We start from the raw sequence: 19,541 nt of genomic DNA on the forward strand, positions 1-19,541 counted from the left end.
CAAACCATTAAGTATTTTTAAAAAGATAATTTGTCTAGGATATAATTAAGACTTTCTATTCATCAAAACACTCCAGTAAGAGAAGAACTATACAAGCCATGGGTAGGAGATGATTATAACTTATGAAGGACTCATACTCAGGATAAAGAAATCTTTTAAGTCAGAAGAAGAAAGAAAATTTAATAGAAAAATGAGCAAGAAATGAAACAGTTTGCAAAAATTTTTTTCCAAAAGGCCAAGTATATGGAAAAATGCAAATTTACTGTAAAATGAGATTCCAGTAAATGCTCTCACACTCCCAAAAGCTAAAATAAAAATGACTGACAATCTAAATGCGGGTTGTTGACTAAGAATTTGTCAGTTGCAATCCTACACCATTGCTAGTAGGAAAGTAAATTGTTACAACCATTGGGTAAAACTGGTTGGCCATATCTATCAGCACTAAACACATGAATACTTTATTTCTCAGAAATTCTATTCCTAAGTAATAATAAGAGCATTTGTTTACCAAAACCATGGACGAGAATTTTCATAGTACCGTTGGTAACAAAACTGCAAACAACCCAATGATCGCACTGCGTGAGATGGATAAACACACGCGGGATATTCACAGAGTGGTAAATGAAACAGTGAAAATGAAGCAAAGCGGGGAGAAATCACAGAAAGATGATACTGAGTAAATAAACCCAGACACAGTGACATGCATACTGTATCACACGTGCCTGAGTGTGTATGTGTACTGTGTCTGCCCGTGTATATGCACATTGCGCACACGTGTGCCTGTGCATGTGTATTTTAAACACGCAGAAAAGTCACTTGTGGTGGTAGAAGCCAGGTGGTGGTTATCTTTCGGGCTGAGTGTCGTGGTTGGAAGGGAAGCCACTGGAGCCATGAGGGGCAACGCCACCGTTTTTATTTTGTTCCTTAACGTGGTTGGCGGTGACTCAAGCAATTTTCACCTTGGAAAATTCATTCAGATGTACATTTGTGATTTGGATACTTCTAGGTTTGATTTTACGCTCAAATCTGGACTTAAACTTACGTATTTGGACTTAAACGTGCAGCCTCTCACACCACCCCTCGGGACAGATAGGTGAGCACTGCAGACCTGGCAGACAAGGGCTGGAGTTGAGACACCACAACGGCAGGGGGACCCGGTGAGGGATGATTCTCGGGGAGGATGCAGTGCAGACCCAGGTCCGCTTCAGAGAGGGAAGTGGGCTCCCTCTGAGGACAGGTTTCAAGATGCAACCGCAGGGGTACAGGGCAAACTCATCCAGACACTCTTCCTGGGGAAAGGTGTCCACAGACAGGAACCTGGTCATGCGTGCCTTCTGCCTCTGGGGGAAGGAAATCCATCCTAGGATGCTGAACAACTGAGAGACAGAGCCCCATCTCTGTCTTATGACAATTGTTTTTTTTTTTTTTTCTTTTGGTCTTTTTAGGGCCATCCCCACGGCACATGGAGGTTCCCAGACTAGGGGTCGAATCAGAGCTGCAGCTGCCGGCCGACGCCACAGCAACTCGAGATCTGGGCTGCGTCTGTGATCCACACCACATCCCATGGCAACACCAGGTTCTCAACCCACTGATCGAGGCCAGGGATCAAACCCGCGTCCTCATGGATTCTAGTCGGGTGCGGGGTCAATACCACTGAGCCACAATGGGAACTCCCACAACAGTTATTCTTGAACCCATTTAGAATGGTGCTGAGATAAGGCTATGAATTAAGGCAAGGATTCCAAACATGGAAGATCGTGATTTAAAGATGACACCTGCCAAGCTATAGGGATTGGCAGGATGGGAGAGGCTTGGCAGAGAAGACAGATAAGGAACAAGCTTAGAGATGAGATCATAGTGTCAAGGGCCCTGGATACACTCAGACCGAGCTGGAAACTCAGAGGACAAAAGAGAACCACCGAAGAATTACAAAGAGGAAAATGAGAGCGTTAGGAATGCCGTGTCATCCTCAAGAGGACAGTGATGCGGATGGAGCCGCACAGTTACACAGCAGTTGTAGAAATCCCAGCAGGGGCCACAGACAGAGAGGGAGACAGGGGACTTTGGGGAGACGACGGTAAGCTGGTAACTGCTCAAGAAAGCCATCAGAACCAGGCAAGGCAGGCTTTCCAGACTAGTGGAGGCACGAGATGTGCCTCAGGTCATCGGATAGCGGATGGGGTGAGGCCGGCATTCAGACTCAGACCAAGGGCAGGAGTTTGAGGTCTGCCGTTTGGCTGATTTGAATAAGCACCAAGACCGGATACAAGGGGGAGCTACCACTCTGAGAAAGAGGAAGAGGTGGTCTTTGCTGACCCCCACTCCCCTTGGATGATAAAACTCTAGTCCACTTGATCCTCGGGGCAGAACCTCTGCTCGCATCTCTCACAAGCAGGCTATGTTAATAAATCTACTTATTGCCGATCTCTTATCCTCTTGCTGAATTGCTTCTGCCTGGAGGCACAAAGAACCTGAACCTCAGTAAGTCCAGACACCGGTGAGTGATTCTAATTTAAAAACTGTGGGTTTAAGTCCCAATCTGGGTTTTAGCTGGGTTCAGGCCATTACTGCTGTCAGTTTCAACAGGTTGTTGAAACTCCTTCTGGAGGACTCCAGCAGAGAGCTCCCTTAGAGCTTCAAGGTCCCTGGCCTTTATAAGTGAACTATTGGACAAAAAAGAAAAGACGGTTTAATTTCAAAAAAATAATAATAACCTAGTAATGAGATTCAACACACTTCTTAAAGGAAAGGAGAGGAGTAAGCTACTTAGCAGGATTAGGAAACTTAAACATGTATTCACATTGAACAACTGTCTCTGAAACAGGAACGTGTAGGAAGGAAAACAAATCTTGCCCCTATCCTTCTAGGTTCCGGGCTGAGCCCCCCATGATAAAAGACACACTAGCAGGAGAAAAACAGGCAGAATCTTAGTAACACTCGTACCTCCTGTAAGCACGGGAAAGACCCCGGAAAACCAATACCACCTCCGGTTAGAGACAAAAGAGGGGGGTGACGTCTTTGGGGTACAGTTGAAACCAGGCAGGGCCCTGTGGGCTCCTGGGTACACAAGCCTTTCTGTGTCCCCTATTTCTTGTTTTTAGGGAATAAACTTCAGCCTCCAGTTCGAAAGGGCGGGTTCAAACAGGTGCTCATCAGGGGAGGGGATACAGAGAGACCTGGGAGGAGCCGCCAGGAGACAATGGTGCAGCCTTGGGCCAGGTCCTGGTTCCTCCTCCAGGGACACACAGAACAGTATCTTTGAGTTCTTCTGCAGAGCTAAACGCCCCTACAAATGGAAGATGATAAGGAAGCCCTCTTTATTCCAGGAAGAAGACCACTGGACTCCTGAACACCAACTTGGAAAACACTGCAAGCTTGCTCTGCCCTGATCCTTATCTGCGGCCTGATTTTTCACTCCCCAACTGTAAAACCACCTCCCAATCTCTCCTAAAGTGGGGCACAGTCCTTGAGGCATTAGCCTGCTGTGACCCTCCTTTTCCTGGCAAAGCAGTAAAGCCATTTTTTCCTCCCTTGCCCCAAACTCTGTCTCCGCGTTTCCATTCGGCACTGGTGAGCAGAGGCCAAGTTCTGGCAACACGGTTGTGGCGGCTTTCGGGCAAAGCCCGTGAAAGAGGCTGTGGTGGCTCTGCAGATGTGAGCCTCTGTGTTCGCCAGGATGCGTGTCTAGAGGTTCGTTTATCCTCCCCTCCCGGTCCAGCAAAGGTGGCACCCTGCATTCTATAAATGTCTTACACAGAGTAGCGTCTACTTAGTGTTCAGAACTTCTCCCGGAACTTAAAAACAAACAAACAAAAACAGCAAAACTGATTCTTAAAGACAATCAGTCCTGAATAATCCTTACGCCAAAATAGCATTTTGAGGGGTTACAGATTCCGCTCCCCTTTAAGTAAAATGATCTTCCTTAATTTGAGTGATAAAATATTATAGAACAAAAATTTAATGGACCACATTAATATACTTTAAAAACACGCCAATTAAAGACATCTGTATACGGAGTTCCTCTTGTGGCTCAGTGGAAACGAATCCGACCAGCATCCATGAGCAGGTTCGATCCCTGGCCTCGCTCAGTGGGTTAAGGATCCGGCGTTGCTGTGAGCTGTGCTGTAGTCGCAGATGCGTCTCGGATCTAGCGTTGCTGTGGCTGTGATGCAGGCCAAAGGCTACAGTTCCAATTTGACCCCTAGCCTGGGAACCTCCATATGCTGCAGGTGTGGCCCTAAAATTGACAAAAAAAAATAATTAAAAACTGTAATAAAATAAAAATATCTACACCAAGCCATGCGTGTGACTGGTAGACAATTCCGACTGGTAGTTCTCTCAAGGTGGGAATCACTGCGCGAGGGGCACGTGGGAAGGTCACGGTCTACCTGTGGAACGTCTGTGTGTGTTCCGTGTGTTTTTTTTAATCTGAAGCTAAACTGTAGTTGGATAGATTAGGGAGTCTCAGGAGAAAGAGAACCAGGAATGGTTTTCTTGACATAAGAGAAGCCATTCCCCGCCCCCGCCCCAAAACGAGTGGCTAAGGAACCTGACTAGGATACATGAGGTTCGATCCCTGGCTCAGTGAGTGAAGGACCTGGCATTGCTATGAGCTGTAGGTGGCAGACGTGGCTCAGATCCTGCGCTGCTGTGGCCAAGGTGTAGGCCAGCGGCTGCAGCTCCAATTCACCCCCTAGTCTGGGGACTTCCATGTGCCGCAGGTATGGCCCCCAAAAAGCAAAAATACAAAAAAGAGAAGCCATTCTGGCCTAAACCATTTTGGGATCTAAGCAGGTCTCAGTAATGAAAGACCATAAGGGAACCAAGGAAGGCAGAAGCAGAGAAAGGCAGTAAACAGTAGAGCAGAGATCAGGCAGGGTCCTAGTTCATCCTCAAGAATATCATAATAATGTGCCTCTTCCGCCCATCCTGGCCTAGATTCTGTGCTACTTTCTCTTTGAAAACCTGCCCTTCCTGACTCGCAGGCTGCCGTCCTCACCTGTCCCCCTCACACCTGCCCAGGCTCACCTGTCCTCCCCACGCCTGCCCAGTGGCCTTAAACCCGCGAATGACTGTTCCTACCTCACTTTTCTCTTCTCCAAGTTTATTCTAACCTGCCGTTTAATCACTGATTCGCTCATCTCTCTGGGAGACCCTTAAGGCACAGTCTCTTCCTATTCACAGTGTCTCCACGGTCACTTGGACTGGCCCCCCTCCCCCACCCCTGGTCCGACTGCGCCCTGGGAGGGAGGCTGTCCCCCTGCAGAGCCTGCCCCGGGTCTGGTCCCTGGGAAGGCCCTGCCCCTCCCACCTCACGCCCAGCCCCTCACTACATCCTCCTGAGGAGACCGCGGCTGTCTCTGCAAGTGTCATGGAGACGTCACCCATCACTAACATCTACTCAGTAGTTATGCACGTGGCCAACGTCACACCAATCAACCTAAGTGGATTAATTCATTCAGGAGCAGCCCTATGAAGTGGATCCTACCCTGCCTCCCCATTCCCACACACAAAGGCAGCCTGGAGGTGTAGCTGTGTGCACGTGCAACAGGAGGTGAAGACCTCGCTGGTGACTGTCCCCTCCCCCTCTCACTGCCGGATCCTGCCTTGCGTCTGCCTCAACGAGCTTCCCCAAAGGCGAGCTATCTCCATATGCCACCGGGGTGGCCCTAAAAAGACAAAAGATTTAAAAAAATAGTAATTTAAAAAAAAAAAAAAGGCGAGCTATTGCTTCCCCGGTTGAAACTGTTTAGGAGCGCCCCACCTTCTGCGGGTGCAAGGCCCACCTCAGACCTAGCTGCAATGAAATTCCCCACAACGCCTTCACAGGCTCCTGTCGCAGCTACGCCCCCGGGTGACTTCAACACGTGGAAGCTCTTTGCTGCCCTCTGCCGGCCGCTGTAAGGGAGCCCAGTGGGCAGAAACCCTCAGACCAGCTCTGCAACCACAGGAGGGATTTCAGCCCGGGAATTCCCGGGATTTCATTTTGTACAGGGTTCTCCTGGTAGAATTGAGCTTAGTGTAACGTTTCCCCAAACTTGAATCCCAGAATCCCCGGTTGAGGGATCCTAGCATCTTTAACTTTAGTGAGTGCCTCTTGATGTTTATCATAAGGCAAGTTTAAAAAAATCGTGTTCCATACACGTTTGGGATTCAGAGGGGCTTCACATTTCAGAACCCACCCTCCTGCCCCCTCCTCAATCTAAGCATGAATGTCTAGCGATTCATTACCACTTAACTGGGAAGGTTTTGTGGGGTGTGATGGAGATGACGTTGGTCATTTAGTGCAGTTGGTCATCACTCATCTCAGTCGCTGCGTAGGGGCTGCTGACCTGCGCCCTGCGTGCATCGGGCCACAGCCTCTCACAGCTCCTCCTCTTCCTCCCTTCCCACCTCACAGCCCTGGGTTGTCCTAAATGGCCCAGAGTCAATTCTGAACAAGTGATTTCAGCTGGGGTGATACCGTCATCACCTTGATATGAGAGTGGAACCAGCAGGTGGGGGACCTGAGGCTTCATTTCCAGAACCGAAGTTGTACCTGCGCACCTCTCGTTCCAGGGGACCCCGCAGCCCCCAGGAGGACCCCCACCGCAGGACAAACAGCTCCTGGGGCGAAAGTACGATCCCCCCGACACTGCACCCTGAATCGCACCCACCCGGACGTCCAGGCACATGTGCGTATTACAAAACTTCACTTTCCCCCCCAAACTCTGTGTAGGATTGTTACTGTCCTGGGACGTCCCCCTTTAGACTGGACTATACAACCCTGAAGAGAGGAGACTAGTCTTTAAAAACGTAAGTCGTTTCCATATCCTGAGAGAAAACCCAACTGGCCGTTTTGCGAGCAGACTAAACTTTGTCATAGAAAATGTACCACATGGTAGTGCACTTGTAGAGAATTTCTTACCCTCATGCCTTGGGGAAAGTTTTTAGTTCAGCAAAGTGACCCAAATGAGCTCCCTGAGACGAAATGAAAAAGGACATGCTCTGCCTCGTTATGGGAATTAATTGTGTGTAGTAATTGGATGCAGAAGAATTCCTGCCAACTTTGTTGCTTCAACTGGAGCAAAGTCCCTTTTCTTTCATGGGCTGGACTGCCACAGGCCTTATTAACCTGGTGTTCTTCCAGGGGGGCACAGCTTCCCACCGAAGGAGTTACGAGGGGAGATCCTGAAGGTCCCAGAAAAAATCAAAGTGCTTCAGATTCACCACGTTGTGCTGGAGGAGGAATTTAGGCAAAGTGACACACACAAAAATCCATGCAGTGAGTGCGTCTTCTGGCTGAGCACCAGAGCAGCGGGCCAGTTAGCGTCCAAGGTCGTATGTCAAGGCGTTTTTAATTTTTAATTGTGCACTAGCCCTAACCTTAAACTGAGCCCAACAAATAAGAAGTGCCACAGGCTCTAAGGCTCTTAACACGGAGTCAGCGCTCATAACCCCCTGGCCCAGACTTTGCAGCTTTATTTCCCATCTTAGCCGCAACTGTTTCCAACTGCCCCAGTTGGGACCACAGACCCTCGCCACGGTACATTTCCAGTTGGCTCTGCTGGGAAGGACCATCCCGTCCCTTCTATCTCCCTTGGCTGTTCAAAGGTTAGGTTAAAAGCACACCTCTGGGACACTTTTCAAAACTCACCTTACTCTGCAGAGTCGCCGCCTCCTTGTGTTCCCACCTGTCACCTGCTTCTGTGAGAGCACATCACCTGTGTGAAAACAGCACAGAATGAAGCAGGTGAGCAAAGCGGTTATTAGCTCCCACTCTGGGGCTAGAGTGCTAACTCATTAAAATCTAGATTTCACAACTAGCTAGGAAGGTGATTTTGAATAATTTCCATAATCTCTCTAAACCTCAGCTCCCTCTTCATAAACACGCAGGTAATTACAGTAGCTGTTCGAAGAGTGGTGGAGAAAATGCAGCAAAACGTGTGACCATCTCAGCACAGCGCCTGGCACCGAAGCTATGCCACATTCCCGCCCGGTCATCACCACCGTCCCTACCATCATGATCGAGATGTCGCCAGCCCTTTCAACGGCAGCAGCCCCATCATCACCATCAACAGTGGCCTTATCACCCCAGTATCATCATCAACAGCAACAGCCTCCTCAGTCCCACGATGGCCATCGTCTCGTCATCCCATCACCCCCATCAACACCACAGTCGTTCCCATCAGGCTCATCGTCTCGTCATCCCCATCACCCCGTCCTCCTCATCTTCGTCAACACCATTCCCGTTGCCAAAATGGTCCTCACCCCATTAGCATCATCACCATCAGCCAGATTAACATCCCTGGAAAAGCCAAATGTGTACCCAAACCGACGGCACGACATGCCCATTTCTAGTTAAGCTGCCGGCTTCCTCACCCCAACCACCACCCATCAGAGCATTTAAAGCTTCTCCACTCCTCTGCCTGCTTTTGAGTCTCTGCCACACACAAGTGATAGTGGCCTCATCTTTTGCCACAGCAAGTTATGAATAGATGGACAGCCCCTATTTGTTCTCATTTGGGTGTTTGCCTTTTAAGACCAAGAACAGTTTTAACAGGCTCAAACTCACCAGGGGATTGATGTGGGAGATAATGTAACAGAAACAGCAGGAGTTCTCATAACAAAACCAATTCTCTTCTCCACACCAAGGCTGTTACTCCCAGGGTTTCAGGCTCTCTTGCCAAAGCCACTGCAAAGGGTCTTATTGACACCTTGCCTCTAGTCCTTGGGGAGGTAGTGATGGGGAGGGGGGGGGACTTAAGCTGAGTAATCAGTAAAAACCTCTACGCAAATTCATGCAATAGGAGTTCCCATTGTGGCTCAGCAGGTGAATAACCCAAATAGTCCCCGTAAGGATGCGGGTTCAATCCCTGGCCTCACTCACTGGGTTGAGGATCCAGAACTGCCACAAGATGCAACATAGGTCACAGATGCAGCTTGGATCTGGTGTTGCTGTGGCTATGGCACAGGCTGGTAGCTGCAGCTGCATATAGTGCAGCAGGTGCAGCTATAAAAAGAAAAAATAAGTAAATTCATAAATAAATACTGTTTGATACTGTAGCAACGGACTACAGAGCCCTTGAAATGTTACTAGTAGTAACTATAGGAACTGAAATGTAACAAACACACCAGATTTAAAGCCTTAACTTAAAAAATGTAAGAATCTCATTAATAATTTTGTATTAATTACATTAAAATAGGTTCAATAAAACATTAAAAATATTAAAATTCATTTTGCCCTTTTTTTTTTGGTCTTTTTGGGGCCGAACTTGCAGAATATGGAAGTTCCCCAGCTAGGGGTCGAATTGGAGCTGCAGCTGCTGGCCTACCCTACAGCCACAGCAACGCAGGATCCAAGCCGTGTCTTTGATACACCACAGCTCACAGCAACACCTGATCCTTAGCCCACTGAGCAGGGCCAGGGATGGAAGCTGTGTCCTTATGGATACTAGTCAGGATTGTTACCACTAAGCTACAATGGGGACTGTTCTCATTTTTTTAATGTGATTACAAGAAAATTTAAAATTAACCTGTACCTGGGGGGAGGAAGTGGATGGATGGGGAGTTCGGGGTTGGTAGATGCAAACTATTCCATTTCGAATGGCTAATCCATGAGGTCCTACTGTCCAGCACAGGGAACTATATCCAGTCTCTTGGGCTAGACCATGAGGGAAGATAAGAAAGGGACTGTGTATACATGTATGACCGGGTCACTTTGTTGTACAGCAGAAATTGGCAGAACATTGTAAGTCAGCTATACTTTAATGAAAACATAAAATAACCCTGCTCTCACATTACATTTCTACAGGACAAAGTGATCTAGCCCGAACTGAGTGTAAATTCTAAACTTCTCAGCAGGTCAGCGGCCTTCCTGCTCTGTGCCCTAAGTGGAACGCGGAGCGAGTCTGCACATTCAGCCCCTAATTACTCCATGTGCTCCACACTTGGAATGGCATGGCTGGCCCAAGGCTTGGCCCACCCCGAGGTTCTCAAAGGTTTGTTCCCAGACCAGCAACGCCAGCACGGCCTGGGAACACGTCAGAACTGCAAATGCCAGGGACCCCATCTCAGAGCCGGCAGGGCCTGGGGTGCTGGGTGGAGCCTGCAGTCCATGTCATTTGTGGTTTTATTCGACACCACCGCTACACAAACACACACACACACACACACACACACAGGGCAACAGGCAGCGCCTAAGATGCCCCCCGTGACCCCCACCTCCTGACACACACCTATGTAATCTCTCTCTGTGGAGTGTGGGTTGGGCTTAGTGACTCATTTCCAATGAGCGGAATACAGCAGAAATGGTGCATCTGAGACCAGGTTCTAAAAAGACTGCAGCTCCCGTTCAGGCTCTTCTCACTACTCTCCCGATCCCCACCTGCGGAGGGCCAGAGGCCGTGTCTCGAGGACACTGCAGTCCACAGGCAGTAGCTCAGGTCTCCACCCAGCAGCCGCATGAGGGAACTGGGGAGCTGAGACGACAGCAGCCGTGGGTTTGCAGGCTGCCTCCTGAGAGGCCCTGCGCCAGAACCTCCCAGCCAAGCCACTGCGGGTCCCTGACCCTCAAAAACTATGACATAATGCTTCTTTTGCTTGGAGACAAAGGAGCCTTTAATTCCCTTATTCTCTGACATTTGGTCCCTTTGGTACACATATTCTTTCAGTAAATACCCTTATTTTATTTGGTCAGCCCATGGCATGTGGACGTTCCTGGGCCAGGGATGAAACCAGTGCCACAGCAGCAACCCCAGCCACTGCAGTGATAATACCAAATCCTTAACCTGCTTGCCACAAGGGAACTCTCAATACCTTTATTTTAAAAAAGACTAAAATAAATACCTAAATATATTTTAATTAAATTTCAGTGCTTACAAAATATGTTAATTTCTATCCTCCTAAGAATATTTGCACATTTTCTCACTAAACACCCTTCCCCCATTACTGTAGTCACTGTTTTTAATTTTTTTTTTTTTGTCTTTTTAGTGCCACACCCACAGCATATGGAAGTTCCCAAGCTAGGGATTGAATCAGAGCAGTGGCTGCTGGCCTACCCCACAGCCACAGCAACGCGGGATCCGAGCCTCGCCTGTGATCTGTACCACAGCTCATGGCAATACCAGATTATTCAATGCACTGAGCAGGGCCAGGGATCGAACCCACATTCTCATGGATACTCATCAGGCTTGTTACCATTGAGCCACAATAGGAACTCCATACTTTTATTTTTAAACCTAAAACATTCTCACTTAAAATTATTTTGAGGAGTTCCCTTGCCGCTCAAGGGTTAAGAACCCAAAGCTGTCTCTCTGAGGATATGGGCCTCACTCAGCAGGCTAAGGATCTGGTGTCTCGATTAAGGATCAAGACGTGGCATAGGTCACAGATGCAGCTCAGATCCTGTGCTGCTGTGGCTGTGGCGTAGGCCTGGAGCTGCAGCTCCAATTTGACCCATAGCCCAGGAACTTCCACACACAGCAAGTGTGGCCATAAAGAGAAAAATTTTTAACCAGTCTAGCTCATGCAACACAAGCTCACAGCCCCCGTTTTACTCCTACTAACAAGTCAACAAAAATATCTTTATCGTCCTTTTTGCTGTCGTGTGTTATTAGTTATTTAGGATCCTGCCCCCTCTGCTGTGCTTTTCTCTCCATCACGTTCTGAAGGAAGATTTAAACTCAGAAAATCCACTGGCAGCACTTTCATTCAGCTCAAGTCCATGAGCGCCAGGGGGGTGTGCATGGGAGTTGAACTTGTCCATCAAAGATGCTCTCGGTGCCCCAGGTGGCGTTTTCTCAGGCCTCTGACTTCAGGCACACCTGTAGGGCCCGAGGCCTAGCAGCTCACCTTGGCGCCTTTTCCTTGTCTGCCTCAGGGCCTCCTCTGAAGCCACGGGAGTTCATGCAGCACTTCTGTTCTTACAAAAGTGCTGTCAGGAAGTGTCTGCCCTCTGTCTTTTCAGGGCTGATTTTTAAGCAGCCTTTTACGTTGTGGGTTTAAGTCTTTGGTCACATGAGCTCTGCAGGACTGTTTTCTCAGACTGAAACTTCCCTATTAGTTCACTTACACCTGTCCTGTGATGATCCCATTGAAACACCAATTTGCGGAAGCCCATATTTTCTATTTTTTTTTTTAGGGTTGCTGCTTTTGCATCCTCAGAAATCTTTGCCTACATGAAGGTTGCATATATATGACAATATGTGCTTTTTTACAAGTTCTATGGAATTGGCTTTTAAGATTTAATCTATGACTTATTGTGAATTTACACTAAATAGTGTGTATGATTGATATAGATTCAGTTGTTTGTTTTTGTCTTTTTACCTTTTTCTAGGGCCACTCCCACGGCACATGGCGGTTCCCAGGCTAGGGGTCTAATCAGAGCTGTAGCTGCCGCCAGCCTCCATCAGAGCCACAGCAACGCAGGATCCGAGCCACGTCGGCAACCTACACCACAGCAACACCAGATCCTTAACCCACTGAGCAAAGCCAGGCATCGAACCCTCAACCTCATGGTTCCTAATCAGATACGTTAACCACAGCCACGACGGGAACTCCTAGTTGTTTTTTTAAAAGTGGATACCCAAACGTTTAACAAGTTGACCTCGCTAAATTCACTTTTCTGTTCTTTAGATTCCTTAGACTTTGATGTATATTCAGTCATGTCCTAGAAAATGCAGAATTTGTATTTTTCCTCACAATGTTATGTCCTCTCACCACCCCTTGCCTACTGCTCTAAGACTTCCAGCTCAAGGTTGCATACCAAAGGTGAGAAAGAGCCTCTCGGCCTGAACTCAACGGTGGAAGGAGAAGGAAGGCATTCGATGTTTCACAATTAAGTGATGATAACAGCTGTGGTTTTTGGTAGATGCTGACTATCCGACTGAGCATGTTACCTTCCATATCTGATCAATGTTGACTCTTACACATAGCTTTTAAATTACATAATGTTTATTCTTCCACTAAAATGGACAATCTTTCTTATTGATACTCTTCTTTTTTTTTTGGCCACGCCCACGGCATATGGAAGTTCTCAAGCCAGGGGCTGAATTGGAGCCACAGCTGTGACCTACACCACAGCTGCAGCAATGCCAGACACTTTGACCCACTGGGTGAGGCCAGGGATCCAACCTGAGAACCTACACCTCCGCAGCAACCCAAGTCTCTGCAGTCAGATTCTTAACCCACTGTGCCACGGCAGGAACTCCTAATACTCTTCTTCTAAGTGAGGTATAAGTAATTGATACCCCTAATTTGCTGAATTACATTGATTGCTGAACACACCTTAAAGCCCTGAGATAAACCGCCCTTGGTCATGTTTTACATACTTCTAGATTCATTTCCCTAGCTTCATGTTATAAATATTTGCTTATGTCTCCCATCCCCTGTCCCCAGCTTTTGTGCTCTTCTCTACCAGACTTTACAAACCCCACAATGCTTTGCTATTTTTGCTTTATACAGTCATTATGTTTTAATGAAAGATGTACAGAATAAGTTCTCATAATACCTGACATGCTCTCATTTTTCCTGTGGATGTGAATTTCCATCAAGTGTCTTTTTCTTTACCTTTTCCAATAGACTTTTTTCACCTATTTTTCACAGCTATGTTAAAGCCCCTATCTGCTCATTCTAACCTCTGGGCTATCTATGGGTCTGCTTCTATTCAGTATTGTGTCACCTGATTTGGGTTGGTTTGCTTCTCTGTATGTTACATTAACTTTTTATTATGTGCAGAACATTATATGCAAACAATAGATTAAAAATAATAATTATTCTTAGGATAGAGTCAGTCCTCGGGATCTGACTACTGGTAAAACTCCAAAGACCTCTTTATTCTTTCCTGTCAATTTTCTGAGTCAAGGAAGCATTCTCTCTGACTTACAGCTTGGCCACCAGCTTTTTGAGCCCCTTTTTTCAACCACTCTGATCCCAGCCTTTTCCTTCTGGGGAGACCCATCTCCATTCTGCTTCTTTGCCCCCAACCTTTGGCCACCTGCTACCTTATCCTCAAAGAATGCCTTAGTGCCTGGGGGTAATCCCTCACTCCCTTGCCCTGCCTCCATCAAAGCAAGCATTTGTAGTCAGGAAGGTTCCCTCCAACTTGGTCTCTCTTGGCTCTGCTACCTGCCGCCAGCATATCACCGTAGGCACTTGATGAGGGCCCTGTGGGGAAACGGTGGCAGGTGGCTACAACTAGCTTCGTGTGAGGGGGCACCCAGGAATTCCAGCCCATCACATCAGCTCACACATGGCCATCAAATGTCCACTAACATGAAAATTCTTTGTACCACCTTCCATGTCATGTTGTTCACTCTTCCTTCGGCCATGCCCCCCAGGGTGAAAACAGGGGCAGGACTCTCCCAGGAAGAGGTCATCCCTCTCTAGCACGCATTTGTAATTCTGCATAGGTAGATCGCTCATTTTTTTTTAAGAAAATACATAACCACTTCGTGTACCCAGCTTGTTCTTGGTTCTTAGGGTGGTGGGAACACTCTTGAGATTTTTCTCCATCCTAAGGGGGAGATGGGCTTCGAGTGGTCACATCCTTCTTTTCCTTTCACTTAATTCAGACGCGGCATGTCCTGTCTCCAACCAACGATTCAGAGAATTCGTCTTGGGCCCACTTGCAGATAGTCTGGGTTTCTCATGCAAGACTTGTTCCACTGAGTCACCCGTAGGAATGTGGGTGGTAGAACCGAACAGATCCTTTGAGGCCCACAAGACACCCCCACCCCCACGTTTCAGGGCATAGAAAACCGGCTCAGAGAAGGCAGAGGACTAGTCCAAGGTTACCTGGGAATTAAGCTTCAGAGCCAGAATCCAACGTACCATACACTGATCTTGCTGCTTCTGATGTACCCTGCCTCTTGGAGCTTTCATTTCCTCATTAGGAAAATAAGGGAGTTGGGTTAGGTTACGAGCCGGTCCCTTCCAACATCATGATTCTATTTATACTGTTCACTGCGCCGGCAAAAGCTTTCAAGGGCGTCAAGGACACGAGCCATGTTACATCATCGGAGGACCTTTTCTATTTATGCTTAAAGGTCTGTCAGACCACGTCTAGATCACAACTCCAGGGAAGAGAACGATAGCTTAATGTAAAAAAGAAAGAAAAACCCAAGTGCAACACCTTTTAAAAAATTCATTCTCATCAAATCCAAATGTGTCCATGTAAAATATTTACTAGGCACATTGTCAAACATAATAAAACACTGTAATGTCCTTCCCCGTTCCCAGAGATACCGCTATAAAGGGCTTACTTACGAGTCCCAGAATTGAATGGGCTCACTTTGTATCTATGCTTTCTTCCCTCTGCATATGTTGACTGACTTCCTACTGTGTGCTGGAATGCTCTGCAGGGTACCGGGTAAGGCAGCTCGACAGACAAGGTCTCTGCTCTCAGGGACCGAATATCCCAGCGATGGAGGCAGACGAGAAGGAAACGCAAGCAGCAACAGGCAGGGGTGGGCGGCAGGGACTAGGAAGAGGCTGCTCTGGAGGGCTGATCGGAGCGCGGCTGTCTCATGAGCTGAGAGCCAAACGGCACAAAAGAATCCAATACTTTAAAGCATGAGGTAAGAGGGAACCTGAAAGAAAAGCAAAGGAGGCCCTGGAAAAGACTGAGCCTAGTGCATGAAGACAGGAGGGCAGCTGGAGCGTGGAAAGAGGGGACGCTGGGGTGAGGTGCAGTGGAACCTGGAGTCCACGTCACGCTGAGCGAGTGACACAGATAACAGGCTAAGCGCAGTGCAAAGTCACCATGCACTTTCAAGCAAAAACTTCAGGGTCCAATTCATATTTTCAAATGGGGTTAGAGGAGTTCCCATTGTGGCTCATTAGTAATGAACCTGACTAGTATCCACAAGGACTCGGTTCAATCCCTGGCCCTGCTCAGTGGGTTAAGGATCTGCAGTTGCCGTGAGCTGCGGTGCAGGTCACAGATGCAGCTTGGATCTGGCATTGCTGTGACTGTGGTGCAGGCCAGCAGCTGCAGCTCCCATTCGAACCCTAGCCTGGGCATTTCCAAATGCCGCAGGAGTGGCCCTGAAGAGGCAAAACACAGTTATGTGGCTAAATACACACCCCCACATATAACACATGCTTGTACTGCAACAGCCATCTATTCCTCACATCAACATTTTATCAAGGTGTAATTCCCTCCTGCGCGAGGACAGGATCTGAGAGGTCTCGAGACAGCTTCGCTCACCAGCGTCCAGCGCTCATACACGGCTCTTGCCAACAGCACTGCGGTTTCCCGCCATCTACTCTCAGCAGAGCAACGCTGGCTGAAGCGACCGTGTGTGCAGAAGTTCTGTTTGTTCATGTCAGTCGTCAACGATCCACCTACTTCTTCAGTTATCCAGCAAACAGTGCTTGTGTCTCTACAACGCCTGGAACTCTAGATGTCCACAGAAATATGAATCGGTGACGGGTCCTTGTCCTGAAGAAGGAGAGGTCTGGAGACAGGGCGAACTGTGCAGGACCCCGCCTTGTCAAGCGGTGCGAGGTGGAGTGGGAGGGCTGCGGAGTGACAGAGGAGCCCACGTCAGGAGCGGCTGACTGCCGGGAGGGCTTCTGGGAGGTCGGGGGGCGAGCGTCCACAGAGAGACGGGCACAGCCAGGGACTGCCAGCAAGTGGAAAGCACCACGCAGGATGCAGCCCCATGCGTGGGAGGCCTTGTCCTTGACACTCGAGGAGGAAAACCATTCGCCCTGACAGTCAGGACACCTGGGGGTCCCGATTTGCTTCACCTCTAATTCCTGGGTCCTCCTGGATGCGTCCCTTGCCTCATCTGTGCCTCAGTCTACACACCCCAGAGGAGCACGTCCTGTGACTTTAAGTAAAAATCTGACATAAGCAAGACCATTATGGGAAAAAAATTCTGTTTTGACCGCTCCTGAGCTCTGAAATGCTGCCAAGTCTTTTTCCCAGAAGACAATATTGAAACAATTAATATAATGAGAAATACTGATCTCACAGAGGGCATCTTCAACAAAATAAGGGGAATCCTTAAATACTACTATAGTTAAAGATTCAAAGTAGCAAAGAGATAATTTGATCCAAAACCCCTATGATAAATTTGACAATTTGCAACAGCGCCACCTAGTGGTCAGCCATCTTTGGCTCCAAGTCCGCAGGAAACGCACCCTCTCCTGCTGGGTGGGTCAAGATCGGCCCCCACTACGGTAAAGATCTGTGCGTTCTGGGAGCCTGCCGCCCCCGTAACTTCTGCTGAGAACTTCTCCTCCTAACCTTGAGTCAGGGTGTTCGTGATCTTTCTCACGTGACCCCACTTGCAACCTGAGTAGAAGCAGCCAGGACCAGGGAGGGCTCCTTCCTGGGAACATTCACGCTACGGTGCGTCCTGGTGGGAGAGGTGCAAGCAAGGGTGATGGCAAGTTGTTGAAATAGGTTGCTCCTTTGAGAAATGCGAAACGGGGCTGTAACTAGACAGCCGATAGGGCAGGAGCACAGGCAGTCGCTGTTCAGAACACTGTGTGGAACCCTCTAGCTCCCGCCCACTTTGCCATTGGGATTTGGGGTGAGTCTGCAACCCACCCTAAGCTCTAGGGCACTTAACCTGAAAGATGCATTCTCACCTTTTTTTTGTGTTGATTAGCACAGACTAATAGACGCCCGATTTTCTCCCAGCCACAGGGAGTGATTTATAAACTCAGGATTTTGCAGGGAATTCTGAGAAACAGGCTCCTATTTGTGGTCTAAAAATGCAAAACTTGTAACTTGAATGACTGCCATTGTTTTCCCACTATGAGAAAAGGCAATGCAAGGAGAAAGCAGACATGCAGAGATGGGCAGAATAAAGGCAGTTGCAGAGAAACAGAAACGTGATGCTATTAATCTGGCCCTAAATGCTGTTCTCTTTTATTGTCTGGGCAGGTCTGATTTAGGATTTCTGTTACAGAAAGATGTATCCTTTAAAAAAAAAAAGAAAGAAAGAAAAGCAAAGAGAAAGAGTGTGTCCTCTCAAAGGCACAGAGGCAGGATGCGTGTGCTACAGCACTGCTGGAGCCCAGGATCCCCAAGTTCACCCTTCTTGGGGCGTGATCATCTGGACCAGCCCTCAGCACCAACGACTCCGATCCTGGTCGTTCCAGACCCAGGAAGCTGCACTCATTCCAGCTTCCAAGTTGTGCTTGTTCTACAATGTTTTCTGCTTACCTTATTTCACAGTATGCATCTGACCACCTTTCCTATCCTTACTGCTGAAACCTTTCACTGGGCTCCAGAGGTTCAGCTTGGCAAGGTCTGATCCCCTCACGTAATGGCAGGAAATCATTCACACATCTATTCATTCCCTCCCACCTCCATGTCAGACCATGATACGGAACCTCCGGAACCACCAAATCAGGTTCCCAAGAGCTGGCGGAAGCCGCATATCAGAGAGTGGGAGGAAAGCCCTCCTCCCCAGTGGGCAGGAGCAGGGTCTGCTGCTCAGTGATGTGCTGGGAATTGGCCAGTCGCGGCCTTGTAACTATCGGCCCCGCTGGATTTAGGAAAAGACCATAGCTGACACGCCCCTCTAGAGTCTAAGAAGTGTGTCTAGTTGATTTCAGGGCTGGGGGTGGCTTCTACAAAATTTGTTGTGCAGCCCTCGAAACATATATATACTTCATGTGTGTATTTGAAGTGACAGAGTGTGCTGTGCTTCCCAGGGCAGCTCTCAGCACCTGGATGGGTGAGGTCGTGCTGGGATGCAGGCTGCCATGCAGTCAAAATCCTGAGTTTGACCTCCAGCACCCGCCACTTGGGAGCACAGACTGTCAGGAGTTAAACACGCATCAGAAGTTCTCACCTCCTGCAGCTGTGATTTGGGAGATGGGTCACTAGCTGGCTCGGCATTCGGTTAACGTCCTCCCCGGACAGGCCACAGTGGAAGGTGTCCTTTCCTGCAGCAAGTCCGAGCTCTGGGTTGGCATCAGTTTGGAACCCTGACTCCACCGCGTGCCTGCATGCGGCCTGAGGCACCACGCTTAAACTCTCAGCTCTTTCCTGATCTGTAAAATGGGGCTGTGGGGTCGCTGCGGGCATTAAACAGGACAGTAAAAAGCAGTTAGCAAGGCACCACTCAGTACGGAGCAAATGCTGAATGAATCTGCCCTCCTGCTTTTCCCAGTGAAGTCAAACCCCAGCACCAGTTCTTGATACCCAGGCCAGAACTCCAAGTCCTACATGGTGGAGAAGGGGTCTGCCTGGAAGACCCCCAGGAGGCGGCAGCCAAAGGCAGAAGGAGCCGTCACATTCTCATTAGAAGGTGGGAGGCCTCTGCGATTTGCTGCATCTGCCCCTCTGTAGACAGAAGGGAGCCCAGGTGTGAGCCAGGCCCCATCCCGTGGACCCCGTGTGCCTCCGAGGCAAGCGGCCCAAGACCCCCTTCCTCTCCCTGAAGCTTGGCAGACACCCGACTGGCTTCTCAGTGGAAATGAGAATGGGCGATAGTGTTGGTTAGTTCCCATGAATTGACGTCAAACAGGATAAAACATAACACTGTGTGATCTTGGAAAACGGGTTCTTTGTGCCACCTGAATTGCAGAATATT

At 48.5% G+C, this 19,541-nt stretch overlaps 1 long non-coding RNA gene across 1 annotated transcript in view; it reads right to left on the bottom strand.

Moving 5' to 3' along the window:
• The window catches only part of LOC125128999 (uncharacterized), a 58,031-nt gene extending 38,758 nt beyond the window's left edge, over window positions 1-19,273 (bottom strand). Inside the window, exons 1-2 of the long non-coding RNA XR_007135378.1 lie at window positions 18,798-19,273; window positions 7,637-7,703 (exon numbers count right to left, since the gene is read on the bottom strand). This is a non-coding gene — a long non-coding RNA (uncharacterized LOC125128999). The remainder of the gene's footprint in view (window positions 1-7,636; window positions 7,704-18,797) is intronic.
• Window positions 19,274-19,541: the final 268 nt, after the last annotated feature.

The sequence above is a fragment of the Phacochoerus africanus genome, chromosome 6, assembly GCF_016906955.1.
Source record: "Phacochoerus africanus isolate WHEZ1 chromosome 6, ROS_Pafr_v1, whole genome shotgun sequence".
NCBI classification, from domain to species: Eukaryota; Metazoa; Chordata; class Mammalia; order Artiodactyla; family Suidae; genus Phacochoerus; species Phacochoerus africanus.